This window comes from Microtus pennsylvanicus, chromosome 21 (assembly GCF_037038515.1).
Source record: "Microtus pennsylvanicus isolate mMicPen1 chromosome 21, mMicPen1.hap1, whole genome shotgun sequence".
Lineage (NCBI taxonomy): Eukaryota > Metazoa > Chordata > Mammalia > Rodentia > Cricetidae > Microtus > Microtus pennsylvanicus.
This window is the reverse complement of record NC_134599.1, coordinates 23,506,953-23,520,393: the sequence shown is the minus strand read 5'-3', so window position 1 is coordinate 23,520,393 and position 13,441 is coordinate 23,506,953. Positions and strand designations below refer to the sequence as shown.

Below are 13,441 nucleotides of genomic sequence, written 5' to 3'. Positions count from 1 at the left end.
GAATCATCTCAAATGTCATCTTTCCTGTGTCCCTTCCCAGCCTCGCGTCCACCTCTCCTAACAGGAGCGTTCCGTGTAGACGGAGCATGCTCAGCCCAATGACCCATTATATTTCTTCCCAGCTAAAAGTCATTTCCGCCCCTTCATGTCCAACACCACCCATCAATCCACAGCGAAAGTCTGCATCCCTGTGTGAAATGCTGTCCTTCTAACGGCAGTCCTTGGGACTCACGCTCTAGACACACAGCTTCTGTCTTCTTAGGATCCTATTTGTACTATTCTGTCTTCTCTAACATGTAACATGAGTTTGTGCATATATGAACATTAGGCTAATCCTATCACTTCCGTGGTTTTGCTTTTCTAACACACAACATGGGCTTTGATAATTATGGCAACGATATCAGGAACATACATTACCAACATTTTTTTTTTACTAAATGAAAAAAGTTATCGCTGGCCAAATATTATAGATTAATTGCGTTCAGAGAATCAAAATTCCTTGTTTAAGAACTGAAAAGACTCTGGGCTCAGTCGACAGCTTCACACACACACCTAATTTCATCCGACACAGGACTTCCTGCTCTCATGCTTTCAAGCTAGGACACGGGGTGGCTGCTGCGCTGTCGCTGCACCGTGAGCGTGAGTGAGTGGGCGTGAGTGGGCGTGAGTGAGCGTGAGTGGGCGTGAGTGAGCGTGAGTGGGCGTGAGTGGGAGTGAGCGGGTGTGAGCGGGAGTGAGTGTGCCAACCACACTCTCCAGAACAGAGGTTCGCAGCTGTTTGGGGATTCCAGGCCACTTTGAGGCTGTAACGACTGTGAAACTATTCTTCATAAAAACATGCACACACAAAACCACGCAGAGTGGGTCAGAGATGAGAAACACAGAAAGTCTAGAACTCTCTAGACCCCCATTCGGTTTGTTTGTTTTCCCCAAGTGGTGTACAGCCTACAAGTCAGTAGACAGGAAAGGTACACTTGAGTTTTCTTCAGACCTCCTTCCCAGAACAGTTCTGGATTTCTTTGTTTTTGTTTGTTTATGGTTTTGTTTTCCATAATCAGTCACTTAAAAGAACAATAAAAAAAATCAACTTACTAGTACATGGATATAACCACTAGGTGGAAATGAGGTATGCCGGCCCTTCCTAAAATTACCAATACCTGCGTGTATCTTTCTAGAGTTACAAAGTAAACCGGACCTCCTCTCCCAGGGGTGGCGTTCCAGCCACCATGTCTCCTTTCGTCATGGAACCTCCTCTCCCAGGGGTGAGCGTTCCGGCCACCATGTCTCCTTTCGTCATGGAACCTCCTCTGCCGCTGCCTGTCTAGCCTCGTCCAGCTCTGGTCTGAGGGCAGAAACTCTCTGAAGTCTGACCATTGTCAGACTTCTTGTTGTTGTCCAATTGCTTAATTCATCAGTGTTAGCATTTTTAGCTCAGCCAGCTTCCACGGACAACCTACAGAAGCCCCGCTCTCCTTTGGGGACTGATGCTCCAAGTCTGCCCTCTGTGCTCTGGTGCTTATTCATCTTCCTGTCTTAGTCCTGTTTCATCCTGGCATTGTGGGCAAACACACACAGAGAGCCTGACCCCACAGCTCACATCTTAGTTGATACCAAAGGCCAACCAAATCTCCATGACAACCACTCTACAAGCACCTCCTTCACATCACTTTGTCAACTGTCAAATGTGCAAAGGCCCAGTTTAAAAAGTTCCTGAATAGGAAGTTCAGTTAAAAATCATATTGAAGGGGAAAATACCCCAACAAGTTTAAGGCCAGACCAGGATGTGTTTACAGAACAATTGTGAGCCAGTCAGCAATCCTGTCTTTTATAAAACTGAACAACTCTAAATTAGAAGAGGAAGACCTTTGAAGACCTCTCTGCTTTGTGGAGGGTCTTTCTCTGTGTGTGTTTCCTCACCCCTAAAAAATAAAGCCATTATCCAATTGCTGGGTGCAAGAAAAAAAAGTCAATCATATCAACAAAAATTATACAGTCCAATTAAATGTGTGGAAAAAAGATTTTTAGTAACAAATACAGTAGCAAAAAAGACATATGGATAGCTAGCCAGCATCTAAAATGGTAGGTTAGAAAACTTCACATTGACATCACAATGAGCTACCACTTACTTACACATCAATTGGAGAGGCATAAATTAAAAGCAGACAATACTAAGTGTTGACAAGGATGTGGAACACCTGGAATACATTGACAGTTGAGGATACAACATGTCACAGTAGAAAACAGTTACGCAGCATCTTATAGTTAAACACCTTTAGCACAACCAGGAGCCATTGGGCCTCTGCAAGTCAATGCACTAGTTTTTTTAATCACGTTAAATTATAATTTTATAATTATCTGTATAAGAAAAGGGGCGGAGACCGGCACTTCCAGTAGACTCCTCCAGGGCCCTTCTTCTGCCCTAATTGTCTATTTATCTCCCTGCACACAGCTTAGCACAGAGTTTCCAGAATATACAACAAAATGGATACTTCCCTGGTGCAACCTATGTATTTATGGAACTAATAAGCTAGAGGAAACCAATCCAGAGGAAATGCTGAGTAACCCAAGAGTCCGGGAGTAACTCCTCTCCCTGTGATGTGGTCGTCAAGAACGCTGTGCAGTTCTTTGGAGCGCAACAGGCTGGGTCCGACATTTTACCCTTACTCATGAGCTGACACTGTGGTAGGTAATCTACTTTGGGAAACAGGTTTCCTGACCTCCTACAGGATGATAATGACGGCGGATGGCAATGACGCTTGCAGTCATCTGATTAGTACCACAGAGTTACTCTGGCCAATTATCTTCCACAAGAGGTGGCGAAGACATGCCGTTCTCGGTGGCCATGGGACATTATCACCAGACACGCTCCTACGTCCAACTCCATCGCTAAAGGAACACCCTCCATGACATCAGGCTACCCAGCCCGGTGTCCAGCTCTGCCCTGATGGCTCTACATTCGCGCTTTGATCATGTGACCATCATCATGTTCACGATGGGGCGTGTAAAATGCCTGACATTTTGTCCACAGTGTGTATGGCCCAGTAACTGTTGGCTATTTTGAAAAGTTCAGGAGGGACTCAAATTTAATTTGCCTCATAATTGAAGGCACACTTGATGGGAGGAAGTAAAGGAGGACACCATGTCTGGCTGGTGGCGGAAGTGAACTGAGGAGAGTAAGGCCTGAGATGCAGTAGATAGTAGGCAGCCCAAAGGACAAAAGTTCCTGGAATGAACTTGGTTTTTTATGGGATGGAAGATATATTACTCTTTTTGTATCTCCCAGACCACCCATAACATTTCATTACCTTAACTTTGATGAAATATTACCCTGCGTGTGTATGGATACCTTCCACTGAACTGTGAGCACCTTGGTAGCGAAACAAATCTAATGACATGTGTTAGAATCTAGCCCTTTCCAGACCTGGAGCACCCAGCACCGTTGGCCCTGTTCCAAACATCTGGGTCCACCTGGACCCCGTGAATCCCCTCGAACAGGGCAGTTCCCTGTGAACCTCTCTCATTAACTCATGATTGCCTCCAAAACCAGCACCCAGGATAGCAAATCCCGTGGTCCTTCATATAACTTCAGGGGTAGGATGCCTACCCATCCCTGCTCAGCCAGGCTTCATTCATTACTCTGAACCCCAAAACCTGCCCCATGAGAGCCCCCCCATCTGATATCTCCTTAACTTTCCCCCACACTCACACTTTCTACACCTGCTCTGTCTCCTCATCTTGTTTTTAGCCTTAATCTAAGCCATTCCCAATACTCGGCTTTCATCATCTGAAACCTCAGCTTTAAGGGGGCCATTATCAACTTTGGACAAGGACTTGCTTTCCAAACCCATCATCATGACCTAAAACCAATGGTTATCAAATTCCAGCTCAGACTTCTAAAAATGAAATAATACAACGCTAAAAAAAAAAAACCAATTTCATTCGCTGCCTCAACTTAATTACCTATGGTTATGTTATCATCATCCTCTCCATTGAGAAACATGTAATTTCTCAATGATTTTGACAAGTCTTAGATTAGAACTGGTCAGCCAAAATTACTTGATTTCAATTTTGGCTACAAAAGATGTTATACTTGGTGTCCTAATATATCTGGCAATACATTACAAAGGGGTGAGCTCAAAATAGAACATTAAAAATTGTAAGCTCAGCCAGTGGCAGTGGTGCATGCCTTTAACCCCAGCACTCGGAAGGCAGAGGCAGGCAGATCTCTGTGAATTTGAGGCCAGCCTGGTCTACAAGAGCTAGTTCCAGGACAGGCTCCATAGCTACAGAGAAACCCTGTCTTGAAAAAAAAAATTGCAAGCCCAACTGAAGAAGAAAGAAACACCCTCCAGGGGCACAGGAGATGGCTCATTGGTAACGTGTTTACCAGGTAAACATGAGTTCACGTCTCTAAAACCAAATAAAAAGTCAGTGCAATGGTATATAACTGAATGTCTGGCACTGAGGTAGAAGAGACAGGTGGATCCAACGGAGCTTGCTGATCGCCTACTCTTGCCAAATTAACAAATACTAGGTTCAACAGAAGCCTGCCCTCCACCAGCAGCAAGACACACACACACACATCACATGCATATGTACAAACCCTCCAAAGGGATACAATACTATTTCCATTTACCAAGATAAATTCACAAGTATCTATAGTTAGAGAATACAGAGACACGGGTCTTTTGTCTATATCAGTCAGCTCTCTCTTTTCAGAGCAATGACATCTTTGCCCATCCAAGGCCACCACAGTGAAGGTATTAGCTGTCTGTTTTTCCTTTTCTTGTTCTTTCATGGAACATCTACCAAGAACAGCACAGTTACAGCACACAACGGCTAATTTAGCCTCAGAGCACACTCACAGGTACCCCAGAAACACATGCTGAGGAGAGCTAGAGACTTCCCAAAAGACTCAAATGAGAAAAATGAAGAATCAGGAGACCAGACTGGAAACAAAACGATGCAGAAAATACAGGCACAGCCCAGACCACGGGTGTCCCCAGGTAGGCGCTAAAGAACAGACATAAGAGAAGGGTCTCCAGGGCATCCAGGGGTTTCCTAGACTATCTCACCACTTGGCTGAACGACCCCTTCCCCGGGACATTTTCATAAGGTTCCTAACATTGTACGAGATGAGGGAATGTCTAAGCATGCCCCCCAGAAAAACCAGTCTAGAGATACTCAACCATGATGTGAATTCCACGCAGAATAAGAAACTTTACATTCCATTTTTCAAATATTGTCTGTTCCTCGGAAATACAGCTCTTCGTAATAACTATGCTCCTTAACCACCACAGATGATTCGATGTTCAAAGAAAGTTTCCCAGGACAAACCATCTCATGTCGAGCTGGCAGGAGAGCTGGAACCCGTGGGAGACGGAACGCAACCAGAGAGTGAGGATCATACAGCACCAGCCGTGAAACAGTTCTCCCTGGAGCTTCATCTGCCCCTGGAGTCCCAGGCTGTGGGTTACTGTGTGCTACCTGAGGCCCTGGGACAGAGCTGGAGACCACGGTGGCGATGTACTGAATGCGAGACTGCCACATGAGATTCTCAGCAAGTGACCTGACCCAGAAAACACACCATCCCACAAGAGGAAAGCTTGGGAGCTGTTCCCACCTCTGTCTGGGATTTGAGTGACCATGAGAACAAACAACAGAATTCTCAAGTGGAAACTCCTGACTACAGGTCCATCCAACTAAATTTATCTGAGTGAAGAAAACAACCAGCCCAACTCCGTGTTAAAATGGATCCTCAGGACACAGAAAACACAGCCGAGAAGCTCACTAAGGCACAAATACTGGAGGACTCGAACTTAAATCTACACGTTAAGGAGTTCTAGAGTTGAGAGTCCAATAGACACTTACGATCAAAGCTCAAAATGAGTAAGAAATAAGCCAGCGCCAGCAGAAAAATCAAACAGCACAATATGGTCAGTCTGTCAACATCTGCGAGTTAGAGGGCTGCCGTAGGCGTAGGCTGCAGCGTGCATCCTTTTAATATGCGTAAGTAGACACTGAATGCATGACTCATAGAGACTATTATAGAGTATGGTCTGGAAAAGAACAGAACAGATACAAAACACAAGTACTACTTATCATAGGCACCCCAAAGGAGGGCATCAGTGGTAACAGGCTTGAGTGGAGAACTGGGAAAATGGAAATACCGGAAATGTAGCACACGTAGAGAAGGAAGCATGAGCTAAAAACATCGAGGGGGCTGGGATTTGGCTCGGTCATAGTGTGCTTGTCTACCGAGTACCAAGGCCTGGGTACTGTCTCTGGATCACAAGAACCCCATGTGGTGGTGCATGCCTGCAATCCCAGCCATGGAAAGTGGAGACAGAGGGGGTATCAGAAATTCAAGGTCAGGGACTGGAGAGATGGGTCGGTGGTTAACAGCCCTGGTTGCTCTTCCAGAGGACCTGGACTCAATTCCCAGAACCCACATGGCTCACAACTATTTGTAACTCCAGTTCCAGGAGATCTGACACCTTCGTACCAACGCACATAAAATCAATTTAAATAAAAATGCATGTAAAAAAAGAAATTCAAGGTCATTCTTGGCTATACAGTAAAAGTTCAAGGCTAGCCAGGACTATGTGAGACACCATCTCATGATAAGTTAGTGGGATCAAGGTAAGAAGCCCCAGTAGGTATCCAAACACCCTTCAAACAGAAAGAACTAAGAAGTCATGTTCCAAGAAGAAAAAAAGTAACTGAGAATTTTCTTTTTTTTTTTCTGAGAATTTTCCAAAAGCACAGTGCATCAAAATCCCAGCTCATCTCAACCAAGATGAATGTGTCCTAGTCAAATAGGAGGTGAGTCACCTCAGGGGGACAAGAATTTGACTGGCATCGGCTCTCTCACACCCAGATGCAGAGCAAGTTTACATGTCAACCAAAGAGTAAAAGAAAGGACACGGGACTATCTCTTTGAAACATGAAAAACGTTCTTGAAAATTACAACAGCCAAGCTCCAATTGTGCATTCTGAAAACTTGAATAAAGCGCATTTGAAAGACCCTTACCACAGGAATTTCAGAAAGCGGCAATTTAAGACCAACTGTCCCCAGAAAGAATGTCTAAAATGCAAGTGAGGATGGCCGGTGGGCCAAGTGACATGTGGGAAATCACATGAGCAGATGACATACGGTAGTGATGGAGTGCCTACGTGGGAAGACAGCGTTCTTCAGACCACTGGGAAAGAACTGCACAGACCTCGGCAGGCACCATCGTAATCCAAGGGTCCTAAGACCTTCATCAGGTGCTGGAGTGAAAATACGCTGCCTTCAATATTTGAAATATATATGGTAAAATTCTTGAGGCAATCAACAAGAGAATAAAAAGTACAACTCAGTGTAGTTTGAGTGAGGAATGAGATGCGGGGTGGAAACACTGCTATCCACAATGGAGGAGAGAAGAAAGGGACAGAAAGAAGGGGAAGAGAGGGAAAAGAGTTTTAAATACAAAATTTTAAGTGGAAATAAAAATGCCTGGTTTACAAGCAAGTTCTACCAAATATTCACTATCACACACACACACACACACACACAAATTTTAATGAGAAAAAATTCCCTAGTTCACACTGTTAAGCAAATATTAAATGCCAAAATCATGTCAACATAGTATGAGAAAGAGTAGTTAGAAGGCTGAGCTCAGAGGATTGCTACCAGTTCAAACCCACCTTGGACTGCCCAGCAAATGTCAGACTAACCAATGCATACAGGGAGATGCTATTTTAAAAAATAATATTCTCCTGGGTATGAGCATTTGACTACATGTTTATATGTGCACCACATGTGTTCCAGGTGCCCGTGAGAGCAGAAGACGGTACTGGGTCCCCTAGAACTGGAGTTACAGACAGTTGTGAGCCACCACATGGCTGTTGTGAATTAAACCCAGGCCCTCTGAAAGAACAGCAAGCACTCTTAACAATGGAGCCATCTCTCCAGCCCCTAATTTTTTTAAATTAAAAAAAAAATTGACCATATTTTTTTAATTAAAAAAATTTGACCAGTACGAGAAAGGAGAATTATATACAAGTGTCACTCACACTTATAAACCAAATTAAATTCAGTGAAAGATTGAAAAAAGAAAACACGGGGCCAAGTGAGCTTTATGATAGAAATATACAAGTGTTCCAACACTGGCAAAGCTACTAATATAATTCATCACACCAAAGATGAAAGGAAACACTGTGATCAAACCAACGTGTCAAATCGCCAGATTCAACATCTGCAGCAGATGCTCTGAGGCTCACACTAGAAGGCTCACTCAACCTGATAAAGGGCAGTAATCTGCTGAGGTTTCCAGCAGACGGAGCTCTCAGTGATAAAAGCCCAAGAGAGCCCCACTTAAAAGGAACAACCAGCCCGGTAGTGGTGGCTCATGTCTTTAATCTCAGCACTCCAGAGGAAGAGACAAGTGGATCAGCCTGGCCTATAGAGCGAGTTCCAGGACAGCCAGAGTGACACAGAGAAACCCTGTCCTGAAAAACCAATTAATTAATTAATTAAAATAAAGCGACAGCTGTAGACCAGAAGAAAGAATTCTTTTCATCATAGCACATGGCTTAATTATCCACAAAAAAACCTAGAAGAATACACAGTACCCTGGAGGTAGTGAGTTCATTTGTCAAAGCTTCCACCTAAGGGAAAGATAGGATCTTGTTTCCCCAAGAAAGAACAGCTTGAAAGTAACAGTTTAGGAAAGATGCCGTGTGTGACTACAGCCAGGAAATGCTGGTCAATAGCTCTCACAACGGATACGTAAAGAAAGACCTTGATGAAGAAATTATTTAAATGCACTGAAATATACTAAAGAAAACCAAAATAAACACAGGGACAGAGTGCATTTACTGGCAAAAGGAGTCAATATCAAATTATATATATTTGCCTCAACACTGTGTGGGGGAAGGAGATTGACTTAATGCAACCTCAATCAAAACTACAACTAGGTTTTCTTTCAAAATAAAAGCCTGGCAATCTGGTTGTCCAATTATAAAGAAATGCTTATATAGAAGGATCAAAGTGACGGCTTTCCTACCCAGATGGTGACATATATAGGTGCACAATGGGTTAGCCAGTAAGGCCCAAGGATAGAGAGAAAAACAGAATAAAGGATCCAGAAAGAGACCCAAACACGCTTGAAACATGAGCACATGAATAGTAAAACCCTATGGACTGGGAGGGAATCAGCATTCACTCAATAGTGCTGAGACACCAGGCAACCCATGTGGAAATGGAAGGCACGTCACTCAAGAATCAATTTCCCAGGCATGAAAGTGAAAAAGAAAAAGGGTTACAGCAACAAGAGAAGAAAAAAATAACCATTACTTATGATGATGATGGAGTTAACGTCACTATCAGAGCCAAAGAACTTGGCAATATGGTTGGTAAGAAATCACTACAAGAGGGGCATTATGTCAAGAGGATGGGCATCTAAAATACAAGTCTCATGAAGCAAGACAAATCCTTAACATAGGGGGAAGGGAAACATTTATAACTTTTTTTTATTGGTTTTTCAAGACAGGGTTTCTCTGCAGCTTTGGAGACATATAAAACCTTTTGCAGAAAAAAAAATGTGTACTATAAGATTTGTGCAAAAATGTTCTCCGTAACCATACGGTCAATGGTCAGACCCTGGAAACAACCCAGACATCTTTCATAGGACATAACAATAGCTCTCTCCTACTCAATATGAGAGCAGGAGAAAAGCTAGGAACCTGAACTCCAGCTGCCTGAGGAGGAGGATTCTAGTTGGTTAAAAGCCAAGAGCTGGGTAGCAAAACATGGTCGAGCAATGTTCTAAAAGCCTCAGCATCTGTGAGGCGGGCAATGAGCGGCAGAAATTCCTTCCAGGAGAACACAAAGGGTTCCCTTACCAGGCCTCTGAGGAAGGGACCAGCGTTTCAGGGTCTTCCTTAAGAAGCAGGTACAAGAGATGGTATTCACTGCCAGCCTTATATGCTATGCATCTGCCTGTGGATAATGTAAGCTTGAACAAGAAAAATTAAAATGCAGAGCCAAAACATGAAGAAAAAAAGTCAAGAACATATACAAAACAAATGAATGCAAAATATAACCCAGGTGAACTCAATTTTAACAAAAGGCAGAGGAAAGACAATTGAGCCATTAGCCAGGCGGTGGTGGCGCACGCCTTTAACCCCAGCACTTGGGAGGCAGAGGCAGGTGGATCTCTGTGAGTCTGAGGTCAGCCTGCCTTACAAAAGCTAGTTCCAGGACAGGCTCCAAAGCTACAGAGAAACCTTGTCTTAAAACACCAGAAAAAAAAAAGATAATTGTGTGCAGAGCTGATGGTGACCCCTGAGAGACTCATAAACGCTTACAGTGATCAGGGCTTCTGTTCACCATTTTCAATTCTTCATAATGCATAAAAGAATCTACATGTGACTTTTAATATAGAAAAGTACAAAGAAATGGACTAGAGAAGCATTTGGTGCCTTCCTCTTCATACCCATCCTCTCCAAGCCCACACTCTTTTCTGACTTAGAATCCAAATCACAGCGCATGGGGTGTAGCTCAGTGGCAAGGCAGATGTACAAGAAATGCATGCAAGGAGCTTGTCCAAGGCCCTCAGCTCCTTGCATCCAAATTCAAAATAAACACATAGTCGAACATAAGCGAGCAGACTTGCCATTCTGATCTTGAAGTGTATTCTTCTTCTCTCATTTTCAAATACTTTCCTAGAACTCAGTTCAGACCTGCTTACATCTCACTTCCACAGCAAGGCACTTAGCTAGTTAGAAGTGATCGGTTTTTTTTTTCATTCAAAGCAAAAACAACACACACTCTTATTATTAAATGAAAATGACACAACCAAATCCACATAAATCACGCGGGGCCTGCCTTAAGCTCATTTGTTTCTGATTTATTTCCTCTATCAGTAACATTTGCTAAAATCACAAGAGAATAAGGCATCACTCTCACATGAATTAATCCCTCCTTCCCATCTGCATCAAGGCGACCCGAAGGTCGGCCACAGGATCCAAAGGAAGGCAATTACCCCCAGTGAGTGAAGGAGGAGGTTCAAGGCTGTGCTGCCAAGAAATGACATCTTCCAGTGGACTCAAACCACCCTCTTCGAATCTTGGCATCCGGTGGTATAAAAAAATCAGATTAAGGAACACTGAAAAGCAAAGCTTGCCACCTGCTGCCCAACAGCAAAATCGTCCGTGTGCAGATTACACTCCCGTTTCTTAAATGAAAGCTCTTTCAGAAGCCCACTGCCACGGGTGTCCACATATTGCCTAGGCATCCAAAACTGCTACTTTTTTTTTCTTCTAAAGGAAAATGTCAAACCTATATTCTGTTTTTACCAGATACTATTTTCAGGACTGTACATAATCAGCTAGAACTAGAGTGCCTCAAAAAGAAAGAGGAAAAAAAAAAAGGAGAAGGAGGAGGAAGAGAGAAAGAAACTGAAAGGAATTAAAACACACACAGCTCTTCGGAACTGCAACACACATTGTGTGTCTAATAAAACTGAAGAAACTGCATTTGTGTTTATTACAGTATCCAGACCGGGGAGGAATGCCTTTGAAAATGCGCCAGCACTGTCCTGTGCTCCCACGGCTTGTCATCGTTCTAACATGATAGGGAATACTACATCCAGTTTTGGAGCCACGCAGACTTTAAACTCCAAACATTAAAGCATAACTGCATTATGCAAGTTTATAAATAGTTTATATGCATTCACATAAAGAGCCCTCAGTACTGGTCCAGCTGACCGAAAAGGAAAACAAAGCTCTCAATAATTCTACCAACGTTCTAAGATTCCATTTAAACATTTCAGTTGTCAGCTATCTTAACCTCACTAACACCCACTAGTGTTTTCAGGGGCTCTTGACGGATCCAGTATCAACTCCTGTTCTCACTGATTCACGGACAATCTGAGAAGTTAATGAACTTTAGCCTTAAAAACAAAGCAACCAACTATCAAATATTGTCTGTCTTCTAACTCTATACATGCATGATTCCATGAGATCAGGACCTCAATAACAATCCAAAAGAAAAAAAAATACATCTGACAGGGGGAGGGAGGAAATGCCTGAGAGTGAGCTACAAGCCATCAAGTTTAGCGATTATAGACACCACATGCATTCTAGGCCCTCAGAGCTCTGGACCAAGAAGAGGCCAGCAGCCCCTTGAAAGACTTGTGAAAAACTAGTTTATTACACAGCATCTATAAGTCTGCGGCCTCTGAGGCACACCACAGGCTGAGCTTGCCTATGTGCAGAATAGAGCCAAAGTAATAGGAAGTACTTTGTTCATCTGGATCTATTATACAGCGGACAGCCAAAACCAGCTCACATTCAAGACAACACCATAATCTTGTTCTGTTTCCTAGTGGGTATTGCTTTCCTCAACACTAGAGGCAGTGTCTCCATACAAAAAGAGGCCAGCTCAGTGGCTGTCACTTGAGGCTGCTATTCCCGGGAAAGAGCTGCACACTTCCTCACAGTCCCTTTGCAGGAGTCCTCAGGGGCTATTAATTTCTGCACTACTATTGCAGCCTTTCTGATCAGCAAAAAAGTCTCCCAATCTCTCACCTCACTGCCCATACTGGCCACACTAAGGCATCTAGAAGCAATCCGTTTGTAAGGCCAATGTTGGTTACATTTTATGAACCTATGATTTGAAACAGAACCTGGTACACACAGAGAAGAGTTCAGTAAATCACTTGCTTATGGATCCCGGGACCATCAACACCAGAGCTAGATCTTGGCTGAGCATGAAAAATATGTGGCTTTATTAAAAGGCATACACTGCATTAGGTGCATTTTTTTCCTTTAGAAATATAGCTCTAAGGGCCAGAGAGACGGTTCAGGGGTTATGAGCAATTTTTATATTTGCTGAAGGCCCGGATTACGTTCATACTATCAACATGGCAATTTGCAACTATCTGTAGCTCCAGCATTCTCTTCCAGACTCAACTGGCATCAGGACATATGGACATGCAAGCAAAACACTCGTGCACATAAAAATAAAAGTTGAAAATTAAAAATACAGCTGTATTTATTTTCATTAAACGTCTCTAAAAATAATACAACAAAAAGAAAAAATTAATCCCAGCTATTCTTTTTTGTTGAAATGAAAAAATATTTACATTAGCTGTTATCATAGCACCTGGCACATATGAAATAATGAAATATGTGAAATCCCCAATTATTCTGTTTTGGTTTTGGTTTATTTGTTTGTTTGTTTTAGTCAAAGACTTTCTAACAGAGCCATGCTCTGAGACTTTCTTGGGAAGCATGAACAAATGTCTTTCCACCCTAAACAAGGCACTAACAAAACGCCAAAGAAGTAATTCCCTCCTAGACTAGGTTAGTGAACCGAGGAGTTTGTTACAGAGGTGTGGATAGCTCAAAGGCAACCATATCATCAGAAAGCCCACACCAGCAAGAGAACAAT

At 43.1% G+C, this 13,441-nt stretch overlaps 1 protein-coding gene across 6 annotated transcripts in view; it reads right to left on the bottom strand.

Moving 5' to 3' along the window:
* The window catches only part of Ltbp1 (latent transforming growth factor beta binding protein 1), a 381,235-nt gene that overhangs the window by 283,485 nt on the left and 84,309 nt on the right, over positions 1 to 13,441 (bottom strand). The window contains exon 1 of one of the 6 annotated variants that reach the window (XM_075955864.1): positions 5,872 to 5,932. The exons of the other annotated variants lie outside the window; for them this stretch is intronic. The gene's annotated coding sequence lies outside the window, so the exon portion shown is untranslated. Of the gene's footprint in view, positions 1 to 5,871; positions 5,933 to 13,441 lie in introns of those variants that run through there. 6 annotated transcript variants of the gene reach the window in all.